The sequence below is a fragment of the Pyrus communis genome, chromosome 13 (assembly GCF_041283825.1).
Source record: "Pyrus communis isolate YQ-2024b chromosome 13, ASM4128382v1, whole genome shotgun sequence".
Taxonomy (NCBI): Eukaryota; Viridiplantae; Streptophyta; class Magnoliopsida; order Rosales; family Rosaceae; genus Pyrus; species Pyrus communis.
In genome coordinates, this window is record NC_142577.1 from 8,821,311 (window position 1) to 8,835,251 (window position 13,941).

The 13,941-nt window shown below is 39.5% G+C and overlaps 1 non-coding gene and 1 pseudogene across 1 annotated transcript; one reads left to right on the forward strand and one right to left on the reverse strand.

Annotated features, from left to right (window-relative positions):
- Positions 1 to 287: 287 nt before the first annotated feature.
- Positions 288 to 3,392, forward strand: LOC148691715 (uncharacterized; annotated as a pseudogene).
- A 6,060-nt stretch (positions 3,393 to 9,452) lies between these two features.
- Positions 9,453 to 9,563, reverse strand: LOC148691716 (small nucleolar RNA R71). The gene has a single exon (XR_015955378.1). It is a non-coding gene; the product is annotated as a small nucleolar RNA R71 (small nucleolar RNA).
- Positions 9,564 to 13,941: the final 4,378 nt, after the last annotated feature.

Sequence of the window (13,941 nt, forward strand, 5' to 3'; positions counted from 1 at the left end):
CCTACCTTGACAACCTCCTTGGTCGAAATCCTCTTCCTAGTGGTGCACAACTCCTTTAAAAACTTGGCATAGCGTGGAACTTGCTTGATTGCATCCAAAAGGGGTATGTTAAAAAAGGGTTAATTTGTGTGTTAAGTTAATTTTCGCACCAAATTTTGGCGCCGTTGCCGGGGATTAGCAACTTTGCTAATCCCTTGTTATTTCTTTTTAGTTATTTTCGTGTGTTATTTGTTTGTTATTAGTTTTAGTTTCTGACTTGTTTGTTTCCTTGTTTTAGGCACTAGTGCATGACGCGGAGTTCTCAAACTGTGCATGCACATATCTTGGACTTTAACGACGATTTTGAACGTGATTTGAGAAGAAAGAGGAGGCATCCCTCCACTTAGTGAACCTAGTTCAAGTTCAGAGGCCGAATCTGAGTTTGAAGAAGTGGAAGAAGAAGTTATGGTAGCGGACAATCGGACCATTAAAGAGCTTTCGGCCTCGGGGTTGGCCAATGCCGCACCATTATGCATTCAATACCCCGCGGCTGCCCAAGGCAAGACCGATGAATTTGAATTGAAGTCAAGCTTGTTGCACCACATTCCTAAGTACCATGGACTGTCCATGGAAGATCCAAACAAGCATCTTAAAGAGTTTGAAGTAGTATGCTCAAGCATGACACCCATCAACGTAGATGAGAGTATTTTGAAGATGAAAGCTTTTCCGTTCTCTCTTTTGGAAAAGGCTAAAGATTGGCTTTATGAATTAGCACCTGGAACGGTCACTTCGTGGGAAAGTATGAAGAGAGCATTTTTAGAGAAGTTCTTCCCCACTTCGAGAGTTATTCTTTTGAGGAAGAAAATTAGTGGAATTGAACAAGGCCAAGGCGAATCATTCCCAGCATACTATGAACGTTTCAAGGCTCTAGTTGCATCATGCCCACAACATCAAATGAAGGAAGAGCTTTTGATTCAATATTTCTATGAAGGACTACTTCCACTTGAGAGACAAATGCTAGATGCTTCAGCGGGAGGTGCTTTGGTAGACAAAACCCCGGTGGCTGCAAAGACCCTAATTGCCAACCGAGCGCTAAATGCACAACAATATGAAGGACTTGGGCAAAGAGACTTCCCACGGCAGCAAGTTAATGAGGTAAGTTCTCCATTCGACATTCAATCTCAATTAGCTAACCTCACTTCCATTGTGTCACAGATGGCCGAAGGGATGAAGATACAAGGACCAATTGTTTGTGGCGTATGTTCTATGCAAGGCCACCGCAATGATCAATGTCCTCAACTAATAGAAAATGGAGGATGGGAGAGTGCTAATGCCGTGGGATTTGGGAGCCAAAATCAGCCACGCAATGATCCATACTCAAATACTTACAATCCGGGTTGGAGGGATCATCCAAATTTCAAGTAGAGGGAGCCTCAACAACCCCAACAACAAGGAGGATTTAGGCAACAACCCCCGGGTTTTTATACGAAGCCATTCGTACCAAATCAAACCCAAATGCAAACTGCCCCAACCAATTCAGGTATGTCTTTGGACAATGATCAAGTTGTTAAGTTACTAACTACTTTGACGCAGGAGGTACAAACTCAAAACAAAGAGAGGCAAATCCAAGACAAAAGGGTGGACAATTTGGAAAAGCAAATAAGGCAAATAGCGGAATTCATGGGGCAAATTAGAGAGCAAGGCAGATTGCCTAGTTCAACCATCGTTAATCCAAAAGGAGGATTTGAAACCGCCAAGGCCATCACGTTGAGAAGTGGTAGGCAAGTTGGGGCTGATCCAAACTCATCAAAATCAAGTCAAATAAAGGATGAAAAGCTGCTGCAAGAAGAAGAACATGGAGCCCAACCCACGGAAAGGGTAGAACCACCCTTGCCACAACCACAACATGCCCCTAAACCATCTCAACCCGTCAAGGTAAGTCCAAATTCGAATTCTTCTAGTTCCTTTCCACTAAATGTGCCCTTTCCTAGCAGGTTTTTGCAATCCAAGAAAGAAGAGGAGGAAAAAGATGTTCTAGAGACATTTAGGAAAGTTCAAGTCAACATACCCCTTTTGGATGCAATCAAGCAAATCCCGAAGTATGCGAAGTTCTTGAAAAAGCTTTGTACAACAAGGAAACGGATTCGGGAGAAAGAGGTAGTACATGTAAGTGAGAATGTCTCTGCACTGTTGCAAAGAAAGCTACCACCTAAATGCAAAGATCCAGGTAGTTTCACTATCCCTTGCGTAATTGGTAATACAAGGTTTAAACATGCCATGCTAGATTTAGGTGCTTCAATTAATGTCATGCCATATTCTGTTTATGCATCGATGAATCTAGGAGAGCTTAAAAATGATGGTGTTATTATCCAATTAGCCGATCGATCTAATGCATATCCGAAAGGAGTTTTGGAGGATGTTTTGGTGCAGGTAGACCATTTGATTTTTCCTGCAGATTTCTATGTGCTTGACATGGAAGATTCGGCACACTCTCCATCATCACCACTCTTACTTGGACGACCTTTCATGAAAACAGCTCAAACCAAGATTGATGTGGCTAAGGGAGCAGTCACTATGGCCTTTGGTGGTGATATGATTAACTTTAAGATTCCTGAATCGATTGAGAATACTAATGATGTTCGTTCTTGTTGTGCCATTAATGTAATTGAACACATAGGGACGGAGTATTCAACAAAGATCAAGAAGGATGTTTCTCGAACTACCACCGAGAAGGAACTTGGAGTAGAGCACAAGGAGTGCACGGCTCCAACCTTGAAAGCACCATAATTGGCCATGAGCAACCCTTGTGCATCCGTCCATTGTGCTACCACTTCTTTGCCGTACAAAGGTAAGCCACCTATTCCAAATTCGATTCCCATTTCAACTAATAGGTTGTTACCTCGTGTGGTGCAGGTACCTAATTGAATTCAACGTCGTGGGAGAATTTGTGTTGATGTAGAAAAGCAAAACACGACAATAAGAAAGGATCATTATCCCACTCCATTCAAGGACCCAAAGCATGAAGTGGTTCGTCGGACAGATTGTAGTTGCACCCCTCCATGCCGTGGGGTTCCATAAACCTTCAAGGGAGCATCGTCCGGCTGTACGACATTAAAGCAAGCGCTTCTTGGGAGGCAACCCATGTATTCGACAAGGAGAAGATGGAACTTTCACTCCAAACCCAGATTTGCGTTTCTAAACCCTTCTCCTTGCTGTTTATTTTATCATGCTTAGTTGTTTATTATTTGTTTGCTTTTATGTGAGTCTTTGTGTGAAACATTGAGGACAATGTTTGATTTAAGTGTGGGGGGGTAAACAAGTGTTTTTATGCAAAATTCGTGGGATTCTATCACCTATCACTTCTAATGTTGTTTCTCACTGTTTTTAGGTGTTTTTAATGCATTTTGAGCTGTTTTGGTGTGTGTTGAAGTAAAAATCCGAAAATTTGAAAAGAATTGAAAAAGTGTTTAGAAAAAGCCAAAAAGAGTTGTTTTTGTGTGTTTGTTTGTGTCTTAGGGTACCTTCCAACACAATGATGAGGATTTGGTTTTTAATGCATGACTGTTAAAGAGAGTTACAAACAATGATGGATGTGTGATTTGCTTTTTGGTTTATGCTTGGTTGTAGTTATAGTTTACGAATTCACATGTAATCACAAAGGATAAAATCAGTTTTTGTAACATGCTTGAAGGAAGGAACTCAAACAAACGCTACATCCTTGAGAGACTTGAGCCTAAACGTTTATTTGGAGAGTTATTAATCTGTGCATTCTTGTTTTCTAAAGTCGTTGCATGATCTCATTATTCTTTGCTTGGCTGCTACTTAGAATGCGTTTCATCACTATAGTTCCAAATACTAGAACTCATACCCGTTTTATTCAAAGCATGAAATTGATTAGCATAACAAATAACAAGATGAAGTTGTGTAGTAGTCACCACCATAGCCAAATAGCCGAATCCACTCTTGTCATTTGTATTGTAGGTTTAAACCCCTTTGAGCCTTATTTAGCCTATTTTCTTGTTAACCACATCACCCTTACCTAGCCTAGAATAGGACTTTCCATACCCTTGTTTTTGAAGCATAGTGGAGCATAACTTAGAAGGAATTCCTTTTGAGTGGCATTTGTGCAGAAAACAAGTGTGGGGGAAGGGATTTTGTGAGTGTGTGTGTGCCAAAGTCTTAAAGGAGGCAAGGGAAAAAGAAGGAAAAAAAAACAGAAAGAAAAAAAAAATGTGAAAAAGAAGAAAAAGAAGAAGAAAAGAAAGAAAAGGAGTTGAAAATAAGTGAGAATGAACTCACGTGTATTGATTGTTGAAGAAAGGGTCCAAAAAGTTGAATTTGACCCTAAGTATTGCATGAATCTCCCCTTGTGTTTAAAAGGTAGTTTTCTGCATTCTAAAGGGATTTCTAAGTGCCTAATTCATTACTTTGCTCACTATTGTTTTAAGAACGTTTGTTTCCTCTACCTTTCCTTGTTAGCCAATACCCTAGCCCCGTTACAACCCTTTGACTTCCGTCTTGATTGTTATGTGTTTCAATATGTGGAGTTTAGAATTGGTTTGAGCATGTGGTATCCCTGGTTCTCGCGTCTAAGTAGTAGCATTCCATTCATGAGATCATATACATGTCATAATTCTAGAAAATGCTTTCCTTGTTATAACATATGTGAGTGTTCGTCTACATGTTTACATCAATCTCCTCACATATACCTAGTGAAGGGAGTGTAGTCAGAAAATCTGAGTGAAAACAGAGAGCATATCTGGTGAGGAATTGAGGGAATTCTCTAAGGCATGTTACTACATTCAAAATGTTGTTTTAATTGATTAAATGCGTGCTAGTGAATGGTGACTATGATTAAGTATGCTCGAGGGTAAGGATTGCTTAAATCTATGTGAGTGGTGATCTTTGACATGTCATGTTTCATTGGAAATCCCTGAGACGAACGTTGGAAGGTTTAGAGTTATGTTTTGTTTCTTTTGTTTATTTGTTTTGCTCGAGGACTAGCAAAAGATAAGTGTGGGGGAATTTGATAGGAGCATATTTAGGCGACTTAACTAGCTTATTCTTGTGCATTTATGCTATTATTTCTTAGTTAATGTCGCATTACAACTCAATTTCGTGTGTTTGTAGGTCCTATGGGGTAAAGTATCAAGAAATGGCATTTTGGTGCATTTTGGAGCGATTTTGGACACTATGTGGATAGCTTGCATATGGGCCAACATGGATGGACGAATTTGGAGTTCAAGAGGCTAGAAATATGATAAGAAGATGAAGAAATTAAACTCAAGACAAAGTGGATAAGGAATTAGCTCAAAAGAGGAAACATTATCCAAAACCTTATCTAACCTTATCCAACCTTATCCTATCTTATCCTAACCTAATCTTGTTCCACCTTAATCCTAGCTGCAAGTGGACCTAAAAACCTAATTTCTAGAAGCCTTATCTAACCCTAAAAGGGTGCCACACCCTTCCCCCTTTTATTTCTTCTAGAAAACCCAAAATCAGCCACAAAACACCTAGTTTCTAGAAGGCCCAATTTTGGACGAATTTCCTAAACCTTTTCCCTTTTGGATTCTGATTTATTAGGCCTTATTCATTGTGGATTTGGGTTATATAAATCCTTTTATGAAACGAATTGGGCCAAACCCTCTCCTAAGTGGATTTAACTTGCTTGTGCTAAACCCTAGGGCCCTAATCCATAAAATCTGCTAAGTGTAACCCTAATCTAATTAACCCTAGGACTATATAAACATATTTTGAGCCACAAATTCGTACCACCCCCTTATGCTATTCAGAAACACCTTTGCCGCACCTCCATTCTCCATTCTTCACCTCCATACACCTCCCTACACATCCATACACTTCAGCCGCACCCTTTCCCACCATAATCAGCCATCCTCCATCCCTCTAAACAAGGAAACACCATCCAAAACCCCCAATTCCATCACCCACACTTTGTGCCGCAGCAAGGAGGAGGAAGAGGAGCCAATCTGTGCATCGAATCCATCTTGGAATTGCTGAACGTTTAGGTGTAATTTTTCTTATGATTTCAATGTTTAAATTCAATACTTTTTGTTGTGCAAGCATGAGGAACTAATCCCCTTTTGGCTAGGGGGGAATTTCGAAACCATGGTTATATTTGCATGATGATTTGATTACTTTCAGTTGTGATTTCATGAATGATGAATTCAATTTACTTATCTGTTTTAATTAAAACTTGCTTATGTATATGAATTGAGAGTGCACGCTTAATTTGCATGCATAAACATGATGCTAGGGTATGAGGGAACTTCACCTAATCGTTGGGAACTTATATTCATGAGTAGTTAAGATTGTTGGTCACAATTATGATAAGTGAATTCTTGGCATAAGTATCATGCGCTTTCATAGTTACGAATGCCTCGTCAACACCTATGATTTCCATAGAATCTAATGATCTTTGATTGTCTTTCTTTTATGCGCTTTCATATAGAAAACTTTTAAGGAATAATTTGATTGCAATGCGCCAATTCCATTCAATTCAATGACCTAAGGGAAATCTGAGAGTTAATTTAAGCGTACCTAATTAACTTGGGGTGTTGAGGTTCATGAATTCATTGATTAAGCAACTGGAAATTGTATTATGTGCAAGTATGCCATGTGTGGAGAAAAACCTCCTAGCCATCTCACCATCCACTTAATTTCATCAAATTTGTCCAAATCTGCCTAGTTTACATATTTGTTTTGTTTTGTTTATTTTCGTCCAAAACCAAATCCCCAATTGTCTTAGAGTGTCTAATTGGTCCAAATATGTTTTAGATTGTGTTTTTAAGAGTTTTGAGTCAAGTTAGAACCAATTTTCGTCCAAGTTTGTGTTTAGGCTCAAAACTGCCCAGATTGTGTTTTTAAGGCAGTTTTGAGTGTTTTCAGCCTATTTTGAGTCTTGTGATAAGTCACATTTTGCATGCATTTATATCTTCCTTATTTGGTGTCTTTGTGATTGTTTTGGATTAAACTAGTTGCATTTTACATTATTTGGTGTTAGTGTGCAGCCAAGTGTGAATTTGGATCAATGGGAAGGCAAATGAAGTAAAAACATTCCAGAAAAGATGTGAAGTGTTAAGAGATGCAATTCAGCCATATTGGGTGATTCTAAACAAGGCAAAAACATTGAAGTCAGCTATGTGGTTCCAACACCAAAACATGCATTCACATGCATGTTTACAACCTTGCCGTGAACTCCCATGCCATTCCAGCTCACTTATGCACTTCTAGCTCTAAAACAGATTCCACACATCCATTCCGTGCATCCCATGCCATTCCAGCTCCCTTTTGCACCAAGAACATGCACTTCCATTACTTAATTCATTCAGCCATATTGACACCAACAAACACAATCATGGCCGTGCATTCCATTATCTTTCTCCATTTCATCTTTGCAGAAATCCACATGCTTGCACATTTCCCTTTTGCCATGCACCCATTATTCCAGAAAATCACTCATCCCTTTGTCCATGCCGTGTGCTTTCTTCCCCTTTCCAGATTTGTACAAGCAATTTCAGGTGGTCCAATTCACCTTTGCAGATGTCCACTCACTTGTTGCAGCAAGGGCACATGCATCTTTGATTAAATAAACCACATACTTGCAGATCTTGTCCAAGCCGTGCGTCCACTACCTCAGAAACCCATCAATTCCAGCTCATTTGATGCTCTTCCATCTCACTTGTGCAGATGGAGATCCAATCTGAATGTTGGCAGCCACATTCTTTCCTATAAAACTAGGCACACTTCACACATCAAAGGGTTCTGCATTCATTCCATTTATTCACACCTAGCCGCTCCATTCCCACTCCATTTTCTCTGCCCATTTGCTCTCCCATTTGCAGAAAACATATCAAGCCGATCTAGTTCATTTGCATCACACTTGGAGAACCAACATCGAAGGCACTCTTCAAGGAATTCAACATCAGTTTTGCTTCAAGGGTTTCTTCTTCTTAATTCTATGTTCACTCATGTTATTTATTTTCATGTTAAACCTTTGTAAACATGAAGTGTAACTAATCTTCCTCTAGGGATTCGATGTAGCCTTGCAAAGTTTGCCATGTAATTAAGTTAGAGTGCTCAGTTGGTCCATTTATTTCTTGTTTCATTCTCTGATTTAATGGTGACTTAGTGTGTTGATTTTAATGTTTGATCATCATTTGAATTAATCACAAAGTTGTGTAGCCAAGATTAAAACACACATCATGCATAATCTTGGTGGATATGTGAATGGATGAAGGGAATGTTTAGCAAACATCCTGCCGAGTTATTCCCTTTGGTTTTATGAAAGTTTCTTGTGCATTACATACTCTTGATTAGGAACCAAAGTTGCACATCACAATTAGGCTCTTGATTAGGAACATGTGATCAAATCCACACATCATATGGTTGATCATATCTAAGTGAAACAAACTCAAGAAATTGGTAGATGGCTGAGTATGAACTAACTTAACAAACATGAACTTAGTTGAACAATGGTGAAACCGAATCCCTAGCTTCATTTCCATTGGAACTATCTCATTGTATTAGTTGTTGATTCATTTATTTGTGTTTACTTCATTTTCTTATGCTTTCAAGTTACAACAACAAATCTGCCTATTTTGATTAGTTTGATTCATTTTATAGAGTTCTTGCAAAACAAGTAATTACATAGGTCCAATTAGTCCCTGTGGATTCGACACCCTTGCTTGTGCCATTGTACTAAACATATTCTAGCATTTGGAAGGAATTATAACTCAACAAAAATGGCGCCGTTGCCGGGGACTGATTTCAGTCCCTTGTAATTGCTTGTTTGCTATTTAAACTTTGTTCATTTCATTGTTGTTTGCTACTTAAACTTTGTTCTTTTCATTGTAGGTAGATTCTTGATTTTCATTCAAACTTGTGTTACTTTGTTTCAGGTAGTATATGTCAAATAGACTTGTTGAGTTAGGCCAAAGAATTGAACGGTTAAAGGGCCACACTTTGGACAACTTTGTGCCATCAAGTTCATCCATTATCCGTGAGGAAGAGGAAAGGAATTCACCTAGTTCAACAAGTAAAGGATCTGAGCAATTTAATTGGGAAAGAGAAGAAGAGATGGCGGGCAACCAAGATGAACTTCGAGCTTTGGAGGACTTTGCTCAACCAATCATACCAAATTCACCTTCATGCATCTTGCTGCCCACAGAAGCTAGAAACTATGATCTCAAATCTTCACATTTCCATATGTTTCCCTCATTTTATGGCTTACCTAATGAAGACCCTTTAGCTCATATTAAAGAGTTTTACAATGTTGTGAGTGGTTTACCTTTGCAGGGAGTAAGTGAAGCAAATTTGAGGATGAGAGTGTTTCCTTACACCTTCAAAGATAGGGCCAAGAGTTGGTTGATGACTCTAATACCAGGATCCCTCACTACATGGGATGTCGTGGCTAAGAAGTTCTTGGAGAAGTTCTTTTCCACTCAAAAGACAGCCACATTAAGGGGACAAATCTTCAACTTCAAACAAGATGATGGAGAACCTTTCAATGAGTGTTGGGAGCGTTTTAAAGGCCTCTTGTTGCAATGTCCACACCATGGGTTACCTTTTCACTTACAAATGCAAATTTTCTATGATGGACTAACCCAAACATGTCAATCAACTGTTGATAATGCAGCAGGTGGAGCATTGAAGAAAAAGAATGCGCAAGAGTCATATAACATTTATGAGATGTTGGGGTCTAATGCTCAACACAAAGATTTAAGGGGTAAGAAAGTTGGAGTCTATGAAACAAGTTCTAATCATGAGCTTTTGTTGCAGGTAGCTAACCTAGAAAGGAAGATTGAATCCGTGCTCAACATGGTGCCAAAAGCAAATGAAGTGTGTGCCATTTGCAACATACCAAGCCATCCTACTCACCAATGTCCATCTAGGGAGGCTTACCCCGAGTATGTTCAAGAACAAGTGAACCTCATGAATTCTTACAATCAAAGGCCAAGGAATGATGTGTATTCCAATACATATAACTCAAGTTGGAGAGATCATCCCAACCTTTCATGGAAGAACAACAATCAATTCCAAAATTTCCAACCAAAACCTGCCACTACCCTTGAAGACACGGTTAAGTTGTTAGCCCAAAACACCTTGCAATTCCAACATTCCACAAATAGCACTCTCCAACAACATTCGGCAGCCCTAACCAAAATGGAGACACAATTGGGGCAGATTGCAGATGCCTTGAACCAAAGAGAGGTTGGGAAGTTTCCAAGCCAACCCGTGATACTCCAAAGGAACCAAGAGCAAGCCAAAGCAATCACTACACTTAGAAGTGGTAAGGTTATTGATAATAGAGTTGGCAATGAAGTTACTAATGAATATGATCATGTGAATGCAGGTGTTACTCAAGGAGACAATGAGAAACCAAATGAGGAACCAAGCCATGCTACTTCCTCATTTGAAGCACCAAATCTTCACAAGGCCGAGAAACCATACACTCCACCAATACCCTTCCCTGGAAGACTTGCCAAGAGCAAGCAGGATAAGTCATTTAAGGAGATTTTTGATATACTAAGCAAAGTGAATGTTAACTTACCTTTGCTTGATGTCATTAGGAACATGCCGGCATATGGGAAGTTCTTCAAGGAGTTAAACAGCTACAAAAGGAAGTATGGACCACATGAGAAGGTTGTGGTGTCTGAGAATGTGAGTGCAGTTTTGCAAAGAAAACTTCCACCAAAGCTCAAGGACCCAGGAAGTTTCTCTATCAACATCACCATAGGGGACAAGAAAGTAGAGAAGGCAATGCTTGATTTGGGTGCTAGCATCAACTTAATGCCTTATTCAGTGTACCTTCAACTAGGTTTGGGAGATTTGAAAGCCACCACCATTTCATTACAACTTGCAGACAGATCCGTGAAATATCCAAGAGGTATAGTAGAAGATATTCTAGTTCAAGTTGATAAACTAATCTTGCCTGCAGATTTTGTAGTGTTGGACATGGAAGAAGCGCCTATACATGATCGTGAGTTGCCTATATTGCTTGGGAGATCTTTCATGGCCACGACCAAGACCATTATTGATGTGCAAAATGGACTCCTCACAATGACAGTGTTAGGAGAGACAGTTCAATTCAAAGTGTTTGAATCTCTTTCTCATCCTTCTTCATCTCTTGATTGTTATGCTATTGATGTGCTTGATTCACTTGTATTCTCTAAGTTCTTGCAGGCACAATCGAATGAACCATTACAAACTGTTTTGAGTCAATCTCAAGATGAGTTTGATGAAGAAGATGCACTCATGGAAGAAGTAGCTGCTTTGGATGCATTAGCATTGTATCCTTTGAATGTTTCACCTCTTTTAGAGCCTTTAGAACCATCAATGTCACATCTAACTCCTTCCACTGTTAAGGCACCAAAACTGGAACTTAAACCACTTCCACCACATCTAAAATATGCATATCTAGCTGAATTTGAAACTCTTCCAATTATCATAGCTTCTGATCTCACCCCAAATGAAGAAGATAAACTAATTAGGGTGTTAAAAGAGTTCAAATCAGTTTTTGGTTGGTCTATTGCAGATATCAAGGGAATAAGCCCTACCATGTGCATGCATAGGATTCTTTTGGAGGAAGGGGCAAAGTCAACCCGTGAGCCACAAAGAAGGCTCAACCCACACATGAAGGAAGTTGTTAGGAATGAGGTGTTGAAATTGTTAGATGTGGGGATCATATATCCCATTTCTGATAGCAAATGGGTGAGTGCCATTCAAGTGGTACCTAAGAAGGTGGGAATCACAGTGATGAAGAATGAAAACAATGAGCTTGTGCCCACAAAGCCCACGGCCAGTTGGCGTGTTTGCACCGATTACAGGAAGTTGAATTCTAGCACTAGAAAAGATTACTTTCCTATGCCTTTCATAGATCAAATGCTTGAGAGATTGGCAGGATACTCACATTATTGTTTTCTGGATGGATACTCAGGTTACAATCAAATTGCGGTAGCTCCGGAGGATCAAGAGAAAACAACCTTTACTTGCCCCTTTGGCACATTTGCATATAGGAGAATGCCTTTTGGACTTTGCAATGCTCCAGCAACATTCCAAAGATGCATGTTGGCCATCTTTTCTGACATGGTAGAAAGATTCATTGAGGTATTTATGGATGACTTCTCAGTGTTTGGTTCCTCTTTTGATGAATGTCTTAACCATCTCTCTTTAGTACTTCAAAGATGTCAAGAAACAAATTTGGTTCTCAATTGGGAAAAGTGCCAATTTATGGTGAAACAAGGAATTGTGTTGGGACATGTAATCTCTAGCAAAGGAATGGAGGTGGACAAAGCCAAAATTGACCTCATCACCAATATGGTAGCCCCCACCACTGTGAAGGGAGTAAGAAGTTTTTTGGGCCATGCGGGTTTTTATCGTCGTTTCATTAAGAACTTTTCAATGATCACTCGTCCATTATGCAATCTGTTAGCTAAAGATGTTGTATTTCATTTTGATAAGGCTTGTATGGATGCATTCAATACTTTGAAATATGAACTAACCTCGCCCCTATTATTATGGCACCAGATTGGTCGTTACCTTTTGAATTAATGTGTGATGCCTCTGACTATGCTATTGGTGCAGTTTTAGGGCAAAGGGTGAACAAGCTTCCACATGTGATCTACTATGCAAGCAGGACTCTGCATAATGCTCAACTTAACTATTCCACAACTGAAAAGGAGTTGCTTGCTGTTGTTTTTGCCTTAGAAAAGTTTAGGTCATATCTTGTGGGATCTAAAGTTATTGTGTTTTCTGACCATGCAGCCCTTAGGTACTTGATGACAAAGAAGGATGCTAAACCACGCTTGATTAGATGGATACTCTTACTACAAGAGTTTGACTTGGAAATTCGAGATAAGAAGGGCAGTGATAATGTTGTGGCTGACCATTTGTCCAGGCTTAATGAAAACCATGGAGTTGGACAACCTTTGCCTCTAAATGAATCATTTCCAGATGAACAACTCCTTGTTGTTCAAGAAAAAGAACCATGGTATGCAGATTTTGTTAATTATCTTGCTTGTGGTATAATGAGAAATGACCTTTCTTTTCAGGAAAGAAAGAAGTTCCTTGCCATGGTAAAGCACTACGTTTGGGACGAACCATATTTGTTTAAATATTGCCCTGATCAAATCATTAGGAGATGTGTCCCAGAGAGTGAGCAACAAAGCATCCTAACATTTAGCCATACATTGGCATGTGGAGGACATTTTGGTGCCAAAAAGACATCTCTAAAGGTTTTACAATCTGGTTTCTTTTGGCCTACTTTATTCAAAGATGCTTTTGATTTTTGTTCTAAGTGTGATAGGTGCCAGAAAATGGGGAACATTAGCCGAAGAAATGAGATGCCATTGAACAACATTTTGGTGGTGGAGCTCTTTGATGTTTGGGGAATCGATTTCATGGGACCATTTCCATCCTCTTTTGGCTACTTATACATATTAGTGGTAGTGGATTACGTATCCAAATGGGTTGAAGCCATTGCTACAAGAACTAATGATCATAAGGTTGTGTTGAATTTTCTTAAAGATGTGATTTTTTGTAGGTTTGGAACCCCAAGAGCTATTATTAGTGATGGTGGCAGCCATTTCTGCAACAAACCCTTTGAATCCTTGATGAAGAAGTACAACATCAACCACAAAGTGGCAACCCCGTACCATCCTCAAACCTCAGGACAAGTGGAGATTAGCAATAGGGAGATCAAGAACATTTTGATGAAGACTGTGAGCCCTACAAGGAAGGATTGGTCATTAAGGTTGAATGATGCACTATGGGCATATAGAATAGCATACAAGACCCCCATTGGCATGAGTCCTTATCGCCTTGTGTTTGGGAAAGCTTGTCATTTGCCAATGGAGCTTGAACACCGTGCATATTGGGCCATCAAGAAGTTCAACTTTGATTACAAGGATGCTGGAATAGCAAGGAAGCTTCAACTTAATG